Source organism: Jaculus jaculus, chromosome 1 (assembly GCF_020740685.1).
Source record: "Jaculus jaculus isolate mJacJac1 chromosome 1, mJacJac1.mat.Y.cur, whole genome shotgun sequence".
Lineage (NCBI taxonomy): Eukaryota > Metazoa > Chordata > Mammalia > Rodentia > Dipodidae > Jaculus > Jaculus jaculus.
In genome coordinates, this window is record NC_059102.1 from 165,308,058 (window position 1) to 165,325,742 (window position 17,685).

The 17,685-nt window shown below is 47.9% G+C and overlaps 1 pseudogene; it reads right to left on the reverse strand.

Moving 5' to 3' along the window:
- LOC101615340 overlaps positions 1-17,685 on the reverse strand; it is a 25,927-nt pseudogene continuing 8,242 nt past the window's right edge.

Sequence of the window (17,685 nt, forward strand, 5' to 3'; positions counted from 1 at the left end):
TTACGGATCATTTTTACTGTCACCAGCAACATTGTCACGTTGACACGGAAGCCCACGTTGTCTCCAGGAAAAGCTTCGCTCAGAGCCTCACGGTGTATGTCAACAGATTTGAATCCACTGATGACGCTGACTGAACCAACATACCAGGCTTCGGAGCCCCAGCAGCACCAACGCCTCCGAATTTCGAAGACGTCCTGGAGGGGCAGACACAGAGGATGGTCAGCTGGACTAGTTGGTGGCAGGGTACAACCCAAAGCCTCCGGCAGCATGGTTCCTCTGACCCTGTAACAGGGATATCGGGGTTCTGGGGTGCTTCCTGGAACCTCAAGCCCCGGGGTCCATACCTTGCAAACTAACCAAAGAATTGGCAATTCCAGATTCAAGAGAATGATTTTTTTTTTGATACCACATTTGATTCAGATTTTTACAAAGGATTGCGGAAAGGGGAAGGCTGAGAGGCCCGGGAAATAAAGGAGGGAGAAGTACACCACGTGTAGCCCAGGAGTCCGTGTGACCAGATGGAGCTGGGAAGTGTTGGAATCCTATGAAAGACCTCCCTCCCAGCAAGGAGACTGACTGTGGAAAAACGTTCTTTGGAACTAGGCAAGAGATAAACTTTCCTGCCCTTTTTACCTTCAGGAGTCCAGTCACCCTAACTCTACCCCTCTCTGGCACTGCCATCTTTACAAGTGACTTTCCAGCCCTTGAACCATGGTATATTTGCACCTGACTCCAGTGTATTATCACCATCCTAACCAAAAATTGGCACCAATGCTACCGTGTCAGGGTTGTAGCCAATTTTCTTAATATAGGTGTGGACTTCCTTAACACTTCCCTTGTATCTTTTCTGGCTACAGGCAGCCCGGCGGGATTCATTTTGTTGACGCGAACAACTGGAACAACTGCCATTTCACACCCAGTGTGAACGCCACAAGGGCATGCTCTTGGGTCTGCCAGTTCTTGGAAATACTAACTTCAAATTCTCAGACACCAGTAGCAACAATCAGGACAGCACAGTCAGCCTGAAACGTGCCTGTAATCTGTTTTTTTATAAAGCCTCTGTGTCCTTGGGCATTGGTGACAGTCACATAGTATTTACTAGGCCCAAATTTCTACAGGGAGATATCAATGGTGACACCATGCTCCGTGTCAGCTTTCAGTTTGTCCAAGACCCAGGCATGCTTGGAGGAGGCCTTACCCATCTTAGAAGCCTCCTTCTCAAATTTTTCATCGGTTCTTTTGTGGATCCCACCGCATTTGTAGATCAGATGACCAGTAGTGGTGGACTTGAAGGAATCTGCATGTCCAGTGATTACAATGTTCTCCTTTCCCACCTCGGCTTCCATTTAGTAGTGTTTTCCACAGCACCTGCGTTCTGACGGCAAAGCCATAACCAAAATGTCACTTTATGTACAAATATATATTAATATTTATTTGTTTAAGTGAGAATGGGTGTGTCAGGGCCTCTAGCTACACAAACAGACTCCAGATATATGCATCACTTTGCATATCTGGCTTATGTGGGTCCTGAGGGATCGAACTTGGGTCCTTAAGCTTCACAGACAAGTGCCTTAACCACTAAGCCATCTCTCCAGCCATATATATATATATATATATATATATATATATATATATGTTTATATAAAAAATATATGTATATTTTTTTAAGAGAGAAAGAGAAAATGGGCATGCCAGAGCCTCTTGCTGCAGTAAACAAACTATTTTGTGCATCTGGTTTTATGTGTGTGCTGGGGAATCGAACCTGGACCCGCAGGCTTTGCAAACAAGTGCCTTTAACCACAGAGCCATCTCCACAGCCTTTGTGCAACAATTTATAAGGACTTTAAAACATTTGGAAAAATTAAAAGAATAGTACCATAAACACCCATCTAGTCACTTAGACTTAAAAGTTATTAACCATCATGTGCTTTGTGTGTGTGTGTGTGTGTGTGTGTGTGTAAATACAGTTGACCACTGGTATCAATGGGAAGTCGGTTCTATGACCTCCTCAGATATAAATGTTGAAGTTCTTTACATAGAATAAAGTACTATTTGCATAGAACCTACACATAACCTCCCATATGCTTTAAGTCTTTAGGTGACTTATGCACCTATTATAAATGCTACATAGGTAGGTTTTTTGGTGTGTGTATGTGTGTGTAGAGTCTGTGAGGTGTGATGGGTGATGTAATCTGTGTGTGGCAATGTGCATGTGGGTACAGATGTGGACAGCTCATGTGGGCGCCCCTGCAGAGACTAGAGGAGAGCGTCAGGCGTCCTGCTCTATTGCGCATTCTGATTTCCTCGAGACAGAGTCTCCGTCAGCCTTGAGCGGTTGTTCCCAGTCAGCAAGTCCCAGTGACTGTTCAGTCTCCTCCTCCCTCTCTCTCCACCACCCCAGGACTACTGTACAGATGTGTGGTCACATCAGGTTTTTAAGTGGGTGCTGTGGAGTTGAACTTGGGCAGTCTCAGGCCCTCATGCGTAAGTGGCAAGGGCTTTTACCTACTGAGCCACACCCTCAGTCCCTGCACAAAGTGTTAATACTGTATTGCTTAGGAGAAAGTGTCAAGAAAAAGAAGTATATGCTCAGTACTGGCGCAGTCTTTCAAAATATGTTCAGTTGGTGGAATTCAATGATGCAGCAGCTGCGGATTCAGAAGGCCAGCTGTACCTGGTTCTGCTGAATGTTTGAAAGCTAGCCAAAGTAAGCCAGGCTCAAAATCTAGATTACAAAAAAAAAAAAAGAAAAGAAAAAGAAAAGGATATGAAAGTAAAAGAAGGACTCTGAGAACAAGAAGGGAACCAGCAGGAGAAGGGAGGCAAGATCTGAGAAGGTAATGGGGAGATATGATCAAAGCATATTATCTTCATGCATGAGAATGTCCTAATGGAACCAATTATTTTGAAGAATGAGCATATGCTAATAAAGCTGTGCATGGTGACACACACCTACCTCAGCATGCCAGAGGCTAAGCAAGATTACTTTTCAAGGCCAGCCTATGCTACATATAAAGAACCTGTCCCCCAAACAAACCACACACACACACACACACACACACACACACTAATAATCAACCAGTTGGAAAATACTAGAAATATAATAAATTCTAGAAAACATTCATTAAAAGAAAAGACATTGGGCTGGAGGGATAGATTAACAGTTAAGGCATTTGCCTGCAAAGCCAAAGGACAGATGCACAAGGGGGCACACATGTCTGGAGTTCGTTTGCAGTGGCTGGAGGCCCTGGCACACCCATATTCTCTCTCTCTTCACCTCTTTCTCCGTCAAATAAATAAATAAAAATATATTTTTTAAAAAAAGGAAAGACATCATGTCACCCTTAAATTCTTCAGCATTAATCTCCTAAAAAAATCCAAACTTTATTTTTTTTAATCAAGTTTTTGAGACAGGGTCTCATGTAGCCCAGCCTGATCTAGAACTTCCAATCCTCCTCCTGCCTCCATCTCCTAATAGCTGGGATTACAGGCATGAACCACCATGCCCAGTTTTGTGTGCAACTCGGGATTGAACTCAGAATTTTGTGTATCATAGGCATGAACTCTGCCAACTGAGTTGCAGCCCAGAACCAAACTTCTTAAAGCCTAAAATCAAAATTGCTCTAATCCCAGCTGCGACGTTTTCAAGGACAAGAGAGAAAAGTAAGAGGACAGGTGGAAGGATGGCAGTGGGAGAACAAGCAAAGGATTTCTTGCTTTCTGCCCTACATAGGCCAGACAGGCGAACGACCTGGATCCACAAAGATAGCAGAATTCTGATCAGGTCAGCTGCCCAGAAGCATACAAAGCAGAGTAGAGGGGGAAGACTAGGCAGTGAGGTAGCACTGCACTGGGCAGAAAGCAGTGAGTTTCCACGGGAAAATAAACGACGTGAGCCCAACCTCAATGACAATGCAAGCCACGGCACATGTTCAAGGGAGAGTGGCCTCTGAGGTAAATGTTCTGAGGGCAGTGTTGTGGGAAACTCTTCCCCTGGGGAGATGAGAACATGTCTTCACCCCAAGTAGGACTCAGATGGCAGACCAAAGTACAACTGCACCAAGACCAGTTGAATGAGCGAATAGGTTTATTGGGGGCCACTTACAGAGCACGGAGAGGGGTTATTGATAGAAGCAAGGAGCCCCCAAAGCAGCCACTTTGATGGGGCTACCTGTGTCAAGATTACTCCTCCAGCCCCGGCATGGTGGCGCACGCCTTTAATCCCAGCACTCAGGAGGCAGATGTAGGAGGATCACCATGAGTTTGAGGCCAGCCTGAGGTGACTTAATGAATTCCAGGTCAGATTGAGCTAGAACAAGACCCTACCTCCAAAAAATAAAAAATAAAAATAAAAAAAGATTACTCCTCCAATGCTCCTCCCTCAGCCTTAATATGAGGGCTTACTGGGGACCCCCAGAGCTGCCACACAACTGAGAAGTCTCATCCTACTTTGAATGACAACGTCCCCTTGGCCACTTCCAGAAGTTCCTTTTCCCTGTCCAGTGAAGAGCCCAAACCAAGGTATCGCCATGACAGACTTTAAAGATATTAATAGGCCTAAGTTTCTGTTTCCCTGCAGGGACCAAATTACTGACACAGCACTTTGCAGATACTGGGAAAACAACCACAATCTGCTCAGTACTCAAAATAATCCCTGTAATGGGCCAATCAAAAAGGACCAAATAGAGGTTATACATTCCTGTGGCTCTTGTGACTATAGATAAGCGTGCTTAACGGTCCTCAGCTACTATGTAACCAATCAGCTTGTAACATGTATACTGTTGCTAAATGTCAACCAATCATGTAACTGCTAAATTGGAAATTTCCCTTTTCTGTGTTTGAACCTAATAAAACTCCTCCCAGATGCCATTCAGGGGTCTTGGATGGACCCACTGCATTGGTAAAGTCTGGAGCCCGAGCTTAAGCCCAAAATAAAGCTCTTTGCTGTTGCATACATGTCCAACTCTCTTGGTGGTCTTTGGGGACTCCATGATCTGGGCATAACATCCAGAAGTCTAGAGATCCCAAAGCAGCACTCCAGTGGGGTTCACTATGTTAGTATACTCCCCATGGATGCTCCTCCCTCAGCCTCAAGGTGAGGGCTTACTTATAGAGCATAGAGACTCCAAAGAGTCACCGTTCTTGTACATTTTACCCTCTATCTATTCTATTGCCCTCAGAGGTCATGAGACCTCATATGTTATCGTATGCAGCTGGCACGGGGAGCGCCTGGTCACCCTCACCACGCCTTCTTGTGAGTTGACCCAGTTGCTTTTGATAAAGCTGTGGAGGAATTTAGCCATACAACAGGCATAAAGGAGCCTAGTATGACAATTTGGTGGCAGAAAGCACTGAAAGTAAAGAAAAGGCAAGGAAAGAAAAGAGGAACAGGGACCAGCTCTTGTGGGGTGAGTCTGAGGAAAATTTTAAGCAGAAATTGATTTGATCTGACATGGTTTCTTGCTGCACTGACTGCTTTCTTGAAACACTTGGGGGAGCAGGGAGATAGGTCCATGAACAAAGCACTTACAGCATCAGCCCCACACTGCTGGGGTGAACCTCCAGACCCGACACAGAAAGGGATTTATTCCAGGTTTACAGATCCCGGGACATTCTATAATGGAGGAAGAAGCTGACCCCCTTCACCAAATCCCTTCACAGAGAAAGACCACCATGAGCACCACAAGCAAGCACGCTCTGGGGAGCCCAGCAGAGCTCAAGCACTCTGCATACCTTAGGCTGGAATTCAGATCAGCCCCCCGTAACACCTTAGGGCCGGACCCCAGGATCTGCCCACAGTGACACCCCTTCCAGCCAGGTGGCTGAAATCCAAGTTACAGCTTTAATAAAATATCTGGGTCTACTGGGTGACATAAATGCAAACTATCACACTGCACAAGTGTGAGTATGGGGGTTTGGGTCCCCTGAACCCATGTAAAAGCCAGATGGGGGCAAGTGCCTGAACTCACAGCACACCTACAGCTGGGAAGAGAATCCTCCTGAAGTTTGGGGGCCAGCCAGCCTAAGGAACGCAGTGATGAGACCCTGCCTCGAGCAAGGTGGAAAGCAAGAGCCCACAGTGGAAGTTGTCCTCTGTCCTCCACATGCCCACTGCAGCGCATTACTACCACCCCCTCCCCCCCCCACCACACACACACACACACACACACGCGCACGCACGCACGCACGCACACACACACACACACCATGTGGTAAGAAGGCAAAGTGCAGCTGGGAGCCCCTCCCAGAAGCCACTTACAATCCTCTAGGGAAGGAGAGTGGTGGCTTTGACCAGATAGTGGCCATGAGGTAAGCATCATCAAATAAACCAGAACCATTTTACAGATGAGGAAACGAAGGCTCAGAGAACTTCACGATTTGGCAGGGCCAGGATTTTCTTTTGGGCACTTTCTCCGTGTTAACCATGGGATTTTGTCTTGTTGTTAAGACACAGTCTCAGATAGGCCAGGCTGATCTTGAACTCCTGCCTCCACCTCCTGAGTGCTGGAGTTACAGGCATGCGCCACCACGCCCAGCTAAGCATGTTTAATTAAGTGTACGTTTCAGTGGCATTTAGCATACACATAGTGGTGTGCAGCCATCACCAGTACCCATCACTAGAATATTGTCATCATCTGAAATAGAAATGTGAAATTCATTTGCCACCTACTCCCTTCCCCATCCAGCCTGTGAGAAACTCTATCCTAATTTCTGCAGGTTTTTAAAAATTTATATATAAATAACTTATGTATAAATAAATAATTTATAGAGAGAGAGAGAATGGGCATGTCGGGGCCTCTAGCCACTGCAAACAAACTCCAAGTGCATGTGCCACCTTGTGCATCTGACTTATGTAGGTCTTGGGGAATTGAACCTGGATCCTTAAGCTTTGCAAGCAAGTGCCTTAACCACTAAGCCATCTCTTTAGCCCTAATTTCTGCAAGTTTTAATTTCCCTTTTCTAAGTGCCTCCTACAAACAAAAGTACACAATATCTGCCCTTTGTGTCTGGATTGTTCCACTAAGAGTCATGTGCTCAAGACTCAGGCACATTGCAACCTGTGCCGGCACCCCCTTTCTCTTTAAGGTTGAATAAATAATAGTAAAGAATGAAATTGTAGGGCCTGGGAAGGTTGCCCAGTGGTTAAAGGCACTTGTTTGCAAATCTTGCCCACCCAGGTTCAATTCCCTAGTTTTCCATGTAAGTTGGACACAAAAAGTGGCAGAAGTGTCTAGTGTTTGTTTGCAGTGACACACACACAGTTTTTAAAAATAAGTTGTATGTATATATCATATTGTATTTTTTTCATGCATGTATTGGTGGCAGTTTTAAGATTTTACTGAAATTCCAGCCCTATGCTGGGTGAGGCAGCATGCTCCACTCTCTCTCTCCCTCTCAAATAACTAAATATTATTTAAAATGAAGACATCGGAGCTGGGCGTTGTGGAGCAAGCCCTTAATCCCAGCACCTCGAAGACAGAGGTAAGAAGATCACCGTCAGTTCCAGGCCACCCGGGGACTGCATAGTGAATTCCAGGTCAGCCTGGGCTAGAGTGAGACCCTACCTCAAAAAAACAAAACAACAACAAAAAAAGATGACATCAAAATAGAAGAGAGACTAGTTGGAAAGAAGGGACTCAGTGGAGAGGGGATTCGGTAGGAGGAAAGAAAGGGTAGTGAGGGAGGATTATGATCATGGTGACATAAGATACTGCGTCTGAGTCCCGAAGCCCGGCGCAGTAATCCCTGCGGCCACGAGGGGGCGCATCGGAACCAGCCGGCGGGCACGCTGCATCAAGGGCGGTGTTGGGGGGAAGAGCCCAGAGGCCAGTTTTGCGCAGAGCAATACATGTGCAAAAACACACCAACGAAATCGAAGCTGACCCGGGTGGGGACTGGGCCGGCCACTGGTCTATAGGATAAGACTCAATTGGAGGAAACTCCGGAGGAACTCAGCTCGGGGAGAGGCCATCCCTGAAATCATGGTCCAACGCCCCAAAATGGAAAGACTCCACGGGCCACCCACGGCTTCCCTGCAAGGTGTCCTCCAGCGCTAGCCGCCCCCGGGCGGGAGCTCAGAGGGGTGGGGGACTGAGTCCAGCGAGGCTCGGGCTCCGGATCCTTTCTCCAGCACAGGGCCACCTCCAACCTGTGGCTGACATGTTTCACAGATGAGAAACGGGAGACTGGTAGATTGTTGATAGGTTGTCCAAAGCAAATGGAAGAGATAAGATTTGAATGCCACCATATGGCTTTTGAGAACTTCTGCAAGCTCCGTGGCCTGGTTTCTTCCACCATCACTAGGATGTGTGGCCTTGGGCCTCGTTCCGCATCTCCTCGGACGGAAGGGCATGGGGCTCTTACGGCTGGCGCCGACGGCCACCTGGCCGCTTGACCGGAATTCCTAGCAGAGTTAAGTCCCTGCGCTTCTCTCACATGTGCGGGTGCTAAGCTGCCTCTCCCCAATTGTGCAGAGTCTTTGGATCCGAGTCCAGGAACTGACATTTATCCCTGTCAAATTCATCTTGTTCATTCAACTGACAAACATTTGTTCAGTGCCCGCCCACGCGGTACCAGACTCTGGGGATAGAGAAACGAAAGACAAGTCCCTGCCCTTAAGAAGCTCCAAGGCAGAGTGTAAGAGCCAAAGGAAGGGAAGTGCTTACGACACTATGTTATTCCGGCCCGTGCAGTGGCTGACCTACACAGAATCTGCATGCCAGGAGGCGGGGAGGGCTGGGGCATGGCTCAGTGGGTGCCAGCCTGGGTTCAATTCTCCGGGACCCGCATAAAGTCAGATGCACAAAGTGACGCATGTGTCTGGAGTTTGAAGTAGCAAGGCCTTGAGGTGCCCATACACACACATTCTCTCTCTCACTCTCAAATTTTTTTTTTTTAAATGGCAACATCAAAATAGAAGAGAGAGTAGTTGAAAAGATTCAGTGGAGGGGGGATTCGGGAGGGGAAAAGAAAGGGTGCTGGGAGGGGATTATAATCATGGTGATGCAGGGTCTGTGAGGAGTTCAGGAAAGCCCTTGAACCCTAAACCCTAGGTTCATGTTTGTATTTAACCAAAGAATTGGGCAAACCAAACTGACAAGAATAATTATTATTAAATTGTTATATTTATTTAGGAATGTACAAAACCAAGAGAGGAAAATGACTACACTTAGGTGGCCTGGGAGCCCATGTGGGTCTAGAAGAAATATAAAAACAGATTTAGAGAAAGTACAGAGAGCTCCTGCCATGTGGGTACAGAGGGGCCAAGGGGGTTCTCCCTATGTGTCAGCCTAGCTCAGGTTGTGAGAAAACAGATCTAGGGAACTCCTTTAGGCAAGAGATAAGAAACCAGCTTCCTCTCTGATCCTTAGCAAAACCCAAGGACATTCCTGCTTTTAACTTTCAGGAATCCAGCCACTCTAACTGCCTAACAAAGCTACCTGACTCTCTTGCAATGGTATGTTTTCTATATGTACGGAGGCTGAAGGTTACCATTAAAAAGTTTAATAATGATAATAATAATAAAAAGAAGCTCCAAGGACATTAATCACAGCAGTAGACACCAGTTACACTAACTATGTACCAAACATTTGGGGCTGATACTGAAACGGTAGATTCCTTTGTTAATCCTCAACTGCAGTGTAGGGTGACATTGTCCCCATTTTGCAGATGGGAAAGCCAGGATTCAAAAGGCTAACATGACTAGGGCTTCCATCGGCAGCTCAAAGGCAAGCGCTGACATGTGTAAAGCTGTGGGCTGGATTGGCCAGGCCTGGAAAACAGCAACACCAAAGCTTGGTGATGTGGATGAGGCGGCGCTGCTGGGAAAGCAGCAGGCCAGCAGTCAATGAGCCAAGGACTCTGGCTCCTCATTTGTCCCCTGTCCCGGAAGCTTTGGCTTCTCTGCACACTAGATGTACAGGACCAATGAGGGCTGGGCATGTGGCTCAGTAGATGACGTGCCCGCCGGGCACTCGTGAAGCCCTGCATTAGATCTCCTGCACCGCGTAAAACCAGATGACATGGCACACACCTGCAATCCCAGCACTTAGGAGGTGGAAACAGGAGGAGCAGAAGTCCAAGGTCATATGCAGCTACATAAGGTGTTCAAGACCAGCTTAGGGGACATGAGACCCTGTCTCAGACCAAAAGAGTGCTGATGAAATTAAGGTGAGGGCAGAGCCTTGGCACCTCACCTATGATTCAAGGCACTGTGACTTCAGCAGTAAAACCCACCTGACTATAAATCACATGGCCCTTTCCCACCACCAGCCCAAGTACCCTTCCTTGTCCAAGCAGCTGTACGTGTGGCCCCACTACCAAATCCTGCACATAGAAGCCCAGCTGGGACTGGCTCTTGCATTCATCATTCTCAAGCTTCTCCTGACCACCCCCTTTTCCAGGAAGAAAACCTGAAGCGGCCAGGGACAGGACAGCGGAGTGTCTCCCGGCATCTGTGACTTCCTCTCTGGGACCATCTGTTCCCGGAGGTCCAGCCCATCTTTATCACTCAGCTCTTCCGTCACTGAGTTTGCTGAAGGTGACCTCCTGCCAAGCTGGCCGGTGTACCAGCCTTGGGCAAGAGACAAGGCAGACAGAAAACAAAAATGCAGCCGAGTGTGGTGGCACACACCTTTTTTAATCTCAGCACTTGGGAGGCAGAGGTAGGAGAATCACTGTGAGTTCGTGACCACCCTGAGACTACATAATGAATTCCAGGTCAGCTTGTGCTACAGTGAGAACCTATCTTGAAAGAAAAAAATATAAATAAATAAACGCACTGCTTGGTTAGGGAGGGGGCCATGCAATAGGCGTGAAGTTCCCGGGCAGGACCCACAGATGCAGGGGCACCATGCCCTACAATAGGATGTGGGCTTACCCCCTCACAACACCACAGCACGCACCCACCCACCCTATGAAGCTGGACTTATGACCACTGTGTCCATTTTACAAGTGAAGAAAACTGTCCCAGCAAGCAGGGTCTGAGGCTCAGCTCTACCTCTGCTAATACTGCTTCTTGAAAACAAACTGGGGCTTCAAGGCCCCAAAAGGATGAATGAAAGCTGGACCCTACCATAGACATACCTTTGTGGGAGGTGACTCAAGTCATAAAGGCCCTTAGGACATGGTCTGAAAACCTCTGATTTAAGACTTTTGTTCCTGGGGTGCATCAGCTGGGCATGAAATGATCAGACGCCTACCATGAACCTAAATAGCAGACTATATGCCAGAGCCAGACCCTGGCTTCATGGCCTCGTAGCCAGAAGACGGACAGGTGACGAGGAAGAACATGACTTCAGGCAGCGATGATGCTCTTTGTAGAGCATAGTGACGTGGAGAACCATTGGTGGGGCTGGGGTGCTCCTCTAACTGCTCTGGAAAGGCTCTCTGAGGCGCTGACATTTGAGGAACAGAGAAGGAGTTGGTCTCTGAAACAATGAATACAAAGATAATGAGAGGGAATGTGTGTGGTGTTGTGCCAAATCCATCCACCCCCACTGTGGATGGCATCCCAGAGAGGAAACCACACAGCTCGGATCTAAGACCTCAGAGAGGAAGGAAGCCCGTGGGAAGGTGTCACCAGGGTGCCTGACACCTGGCATGGACTCTTTGGGTCCCTAGTTCCTCCCTTCTCCCTCCCATGGGTCTTTGAACCCCCAAAGCAGAGCTGTGTCTCAGTTCCTCACAGCATCAGTATCCATCTGCACAAGGTCCCACCCAGGGGCCAGATACTTGCTGAATGAACAAACACCTGAAGGCCAGGAAGGAGGAGGAGTGAGGACAAGTCCATGGCCCTCCCTCCTTCCTCGACAAGGAAGTACTTCGTGGAGCGTGTGGTCCCCAGAGGTGGCACAAGTAGAAGAGACAAAGGGATTCCAGAAGGTGGGAGGAGGGGTCGCCTACACAATTGGAAAATTTTCACACAGAAGTCCAGATTTCAAGCTATTTTTAAAATATCTGAAGATCTGGCAACTCAAAGCCTGCATATCCCCATGGCAACACCAGCTGGCGCAGAGCAGCCCCTGCCCCCTTCAGCACTGGCCGAGCGCTCCCCAGTCTCCCATGGACCCCCACTCTGCTGCCCACACCTAGCCTCCCCAACTCATGCACAGGCCCTGGTCCTCTGGGTACTGACCCTGCTTTAAGATACTTGATCAGCAGAAAGCTGTGCTGCGGACATAAAGACTGTGGTATTCGTTTCACCAGCCTACAGCTAGGAAGTCAGCCTGGTGCGTCCCCGGACTTCCGCCATGCAAGTTCTGGTTATGGTGGTTGTTTTGGTTTGGCTTTGGCTTTGGTTTTGATTTTTTTTTTTTTTTTTTTTTGAAACACGGTCTCACTACGTAGCCTAAGATGGCCTTAAGCTCACAATTATAAGCGTTCAGCACCTCATCAGGCTCCTCTCTGGCCAGTTTTAAGAACACCTGGTCAGTGGAGGAGGGTGGCGGTCCCTTTACTCCAGAGCCATATAAATCTGTCCAATGTGCTGGGCTTCTACAAAATAACCACTCCATCTTGAGAGAGGTGCGGTTTGCGGTGTAAACCAGAAGGGGGCGACTCTCACCACCATTCCTTCCGAGCTGCCGTGAGCCATTCCCAGTCTTACTCAGCTGCCAGGCTCCACAAATTCTGTGATTCTAGACGCACCAAGACCCTGCACACCTGCCCTTTGCCACGCGAGGAAACCGCTGAGGTCCAGCCTGCCTGGCAACATGAAGGGCGCAGGCAGGATTGGCTGGGCCAGAGTCTACTGCAGGTACACCCCGCAGGTTTCAAGAGTTCAGCCTATCTCAAAGGCCCTCTAGCCTGTGCCCTATGGGGCACTCCTCCTGCCTCCTTTCTCCCAGCAGCCTTTTCTTTTGTCTAGAAGAGCTCAGCTTTCCTGGGGCCTGATCTTCAGATTAGATACCATGTCCTTGGCTGTGTTCAAGCTTCATATGCTTTATCTAAAATCCCAAAAATCCTATAGCCACGTTTCACAGGTAAGAGAAGTGAGGTTTAAACAGGTGATTAGCACTTGCCCAAGTCCAGCTAGCAAGTGGTAGAATTAAGGTTCATACTCAGCCCTGTGGAATCTCCTTCCCTGAACTGTCTCCCAGAAAAATAATTGTAGGGTTAGTCCATGGGCAGCCTGAAGGCACCCTCCCTGCAAAGGCCACCCATTTCCTTGGAACTGCCCCAGGACGAGGCTGGACTGGGATCTCTAATGAGATGGTGATGCAGTCCAGGCCTGAAAGGCTCCTGCTCAGCCATCAGGGAAATACAGCTCTTGACCCTTGGGAGTTTACTGAGTGTCTCGTGATCCTCACCTGGCGACATTCGGAGCAGCAGGGCAGTAGACATAGAGGCTAAGCTTGTGCCTTGAGCCCTCAAATGGTGGGGAGTAAGCAGGCAGACCCAGGAGTGAAACTGGCAAAATATTTGTAAGAGAAGAGAGACCCAAACTTGCACAAGGTGAACTTAGGTACTATTGAGCAAAACACATTCAGGTCCTCATAATTTACAATCCTCAAAAGCTTTTCCACTCCCACTCCTGGGGGACAGAGAAGCCCAAAGGATCATCAGCCCTTCTGAAACTGTCACAGAACTGTTCCCACTCCTGACACCAATGCCACGCCTCTAGGTGGGAGAGAGTTCTCCTCTAAATAATTCATCCATTTTATCTCCCATCACCCCAACCACCCGCCACTCACCCCTTTCCAATTTGGCCTTTGGAATTTCCTACATTGCAGTCATCAAAGCCTGGTTTCTGGGCTGGGGAGATGGCTCAGTGGATAAAGTGATCCCTGCACAAGCATGAGGACCCAAGTTCAGATCCCCAGAACCCAGATAAAAATACCAGGCATGGTGGCGCATGCTTGCAATCCCAGCTCTGGGGAGGTGCAGACTGGCAGATCCTTAGGGCTTGCTGGTGAGCTAGTCTAACTGAATCAGTGAGTTCTAGGTTCAGTGAGACACTAACAAACAAACAGAAGAAGGTTGAGAGTGACTGAGGACGACACACAACATTGATTTCTGGCCTGCACATGCACGCATGTGTACCCATGTGTCCCCACACATACAGACACACATACATGCACTATGCACACCACACACACACACACACACACTCGCACACACAAAAGGGCCTGGTACCAATGCCACCCTCTCTAGACAATTCATTGCTTTCTGATTCCTCCACCCTAGTCATCTCCTGCATCACTAAGATCAGTCTCCTTTGTGCTACAATTGTTTCTGGATGAGTTTCTGCCCAGAAAAGCACAAGGGAGGGGAGCATAGGCAACATAGCATGGAGCCTCAGGCATAAAAGCCCATGATACACACTGGATGGGCGGATAGGAAAGTGGTAGGGAAGCAAGCAGGTGGCCCACAGCAAATTCGGTGGGTCCCCTGTGCGCCCCATTGTTCTTAGGGAATAAGATTGTCTTACTCAGCCACTCTCCCACATCAGAAAAGTTAAGATGTTGAAAGCCTGTCTGCTGTGCGGAGTTGCCAGAGAAGCTGGAGATCCAACCGTAGTCTTCCTCACCGGACTGCGCTTAGCTCTCCGCAAATGCGATCAGGACATTGAACTACATGTTTGTTTGTTTGTTTTTAACACTTCTTGGTCAAATCACACACCCTTTCTGGGATCTGGCAGAGAACAGGAGAAACTGAACCCATCTTCAGCTTAAAGAAGATTCTGGAAGAGTTTAGACAAGGAGGAAAAGAAGGGAGAGAGAAAAGGGGAAAGGAAAGAGAGAGGAAAAACTCTATTTCCATATCCCAAAATAAAAATTAATTCAGCGTTAAGATTTTTCTAGTGCATAATTTTTTATAAAGGCAACTTGAACACACTGAATCTAGGAACACAGTGGGACAGATGATGCAGAGAGAAGGGACTCTGAGAAGGACAATGGAAGGGTGGTCTTCTGATGCCTTCTCCTCTCCCACTTTACCCCAGCACCTCCTCCAGCGTCTGCTTGACATAGAGATCTTATGAACCCGAATTATGATCTAAAGAAAATGTCTAGTACTTTTTTTTTCAAAGTCACTTAAATAATAAAGAGAAACAAGTGGTCTAGAGAGAGGTGACTCCTTTTCCCAAGGTCATACACGTGCATCAGAATCCCCAATTGCCTCGATTTAGGTTTGGGGAGCCTAGTCGCTAAGGGTTGGGGGTGCTCTAGGGACACTGCATCCCCTCACCCGGCGGTTGGGACGTGTATACTCTGGCTTGACCCCAGCAGCCTCAGGGAAGTCACCAGGCTCCTTTAAACAACATTCCACTAGGTCAGGAACAGACAGAAAACCCGGGCCAATTAGGAGCCAGAAAACTCTAAGCGGACACACACCCAGAACAGGGGGGCTCAAGGAAGCAGCCCAACTTGCTACAAGCCTCACAGTCGAAATCCTTCCTAAAACAACCCCTTGGCTGCCGTGGAGCATAATTTAATCTTCCTTTGATGACTCCGGATCTCGCCCTGCCTTGGGCCACTCAAGAATATCAATAACTGCTGAGCGCAAGTGGTAAGCACACAGGCGAGCTGGGGTGGGGCTCACCGCTGACCCTGCCTGGGGGGGGGCGCTCAGTTAGAGGAGCCCAGCATTAGCCTGGGGGCTCGGTACTGCCTTGGTGAAGAAGGGGAACCAGGACAGGGGGAAGCCTCTTCTCCCCCCAAAAGGGAACATAACCCCTATCGTAGGTGGGATGGGGCAGCTCCTGGGGCCCTGAAATTAGAACAGACAGCAGGAATGACGGTGGAGATCGGGCTAGGTGACTTTGCTGAAGGAGCAACAGCAGAGAACAGGGCCAAGCAGATTTCAGAGAAAACCTTGGCTTGATCAAGCCACACAGGTGGCACTTCTATAATCCCAGCACTTGGGAGGCTGAAACAGGAGGATCCATTGGGAGTTCAAGGCCAGTCTAGTGAAATCCTACCTCAAAAAAAAAAAAAAAAAAAATAGGGGAGCTAGAGAGATGGCTTAGAGGTTAAGGCACTTGCTTGTGAAGACTAAGGATCCAGGTTTGATTTCCCAGGACCCACATAATCCAGATGCACAAGGTGGTACATGCGTCTGGAGTTTGTTTGCAGTGGCTAAAGGCCCTGGCATGCCCATTCTATCTACCTCTTTTTTTCTCTCAAATAAATAAAATATATTTTTTTAAAACTGAGAGGGCTAAACCGGACATGGTGGCACACACCTTTAATCCCAGCACTCAGAAGGCAGAGGTAGGAGGATCACCATGAGTTCGAGGCCACCCTGATAGTACATAGTGAATTCCAGGTCAGCCTGAGCTAGAATGAGACCCTACCTCAAAAAGAGAGAGAGAAAGAGAGGGCAGGCTGGAGAAATGGCCTAGCAGTTAAGGCGCTTGCCTAAGAAGCCTAAGGACCTGGGTTCAATTCCCCAGTACCCGCATAAGCCAGGTGCATATGGTAGCACATGCCACATGCACCCATTTTTCTTCTCTCTCTCTCTCTCTCTCTCTCTCTGTCACTCTCTCTCTCTCTAATAAATAAATAAAAATATTTTTTTAATGAAAGATGGCCTGGGGAGATGACCCAGTGGTTGCAGGCACTTGCTTACAAAGCCTGACAGCCAGGGTTCGATTCCCCAGAACCCATGTAAAGCCAGAAGCAAAGTAGCACAAGTGTCTGGAGTTTATTTGCAGTGCCCAAAGCCCTTTATCACTCAAATAAATAAGTATTAGAAAGTAATTTAAAATGAGAGAGAGAGGAAGGAAGGAAGGAAAAAGGAAACAGAGAGGAAATGGAAGGGGGAGGTGAGGGGAGGGAAAAGGGAGAAAACTTTGACTCTGAGGGACAGAAGTTGGCTTGAAGCCACATTACCTCTGCCCTTCTACTGACCCTAAACAAGATGTCTTGGTTTTCTAACTTGATAATGCTGGACCTGCAGTGAAGGTAAACTCAGTCTAAAGCGGGCTGCTAAACCAGGTCTTAAGAGGTTAAGTCTTCCAAGAAAAAGAGTGGGAGGAACACCTCAAAACTTGCCCCAGTTGACTCTTGGGTGAGAGGGAGTATTTGGTTTGGGTTGGTGCTGGGTTTCCAGAAGGGAGGAAGAGAGAGACGCAGTTCAAGACAGGTGTGGAAGCAGATTGTTCCTTTTAGGTGAGTTTTATTAGTACCAACTTACAGTGGGGTCTGAAGCGGAAACTTCAGCCCTCCCAGGGAGAACAGAAATATACTCTTAAGGCTTCTTAGGGAAGAGGAGGGCTTCTTAGCCCACGGGAAGGGGGGGCTAGTTTATGTGACTGAGTGAGGTAGGGGAGTGGGCATACGCGGCTGGAGCTATGCGATGGGGCCATTCTCTGGGTGGGGAAGGGGCCTTGGCTACTGTGTGACCCATATTACTACAACCATATCACTAGTGGCCCATGTGATAAGTCACTAGTAGTTACTGGCCTTTTAGGACTAGTTATTTGAAGAATCTGTTTCTAGGAGGGACAGATTTTCTTGCCTATGCCTATTTCCAGACTTAAAGAAATACAGGAGTGATTTTATAGAAAAAGTAGGTGGGGATAGAGAATTGGTACGTACCTAAAGTCGTTCTGACTATTTCTAGTGGAACTGGGGCATCAGTGGGTCAAGAGCCGCTCCTCTATCCATTTTTAAAAACAATCGTTTTATATATTTTTCTTTTAATTTATTTGAGAAAGAGGAAGAAAGAGAGAGAGAAAGA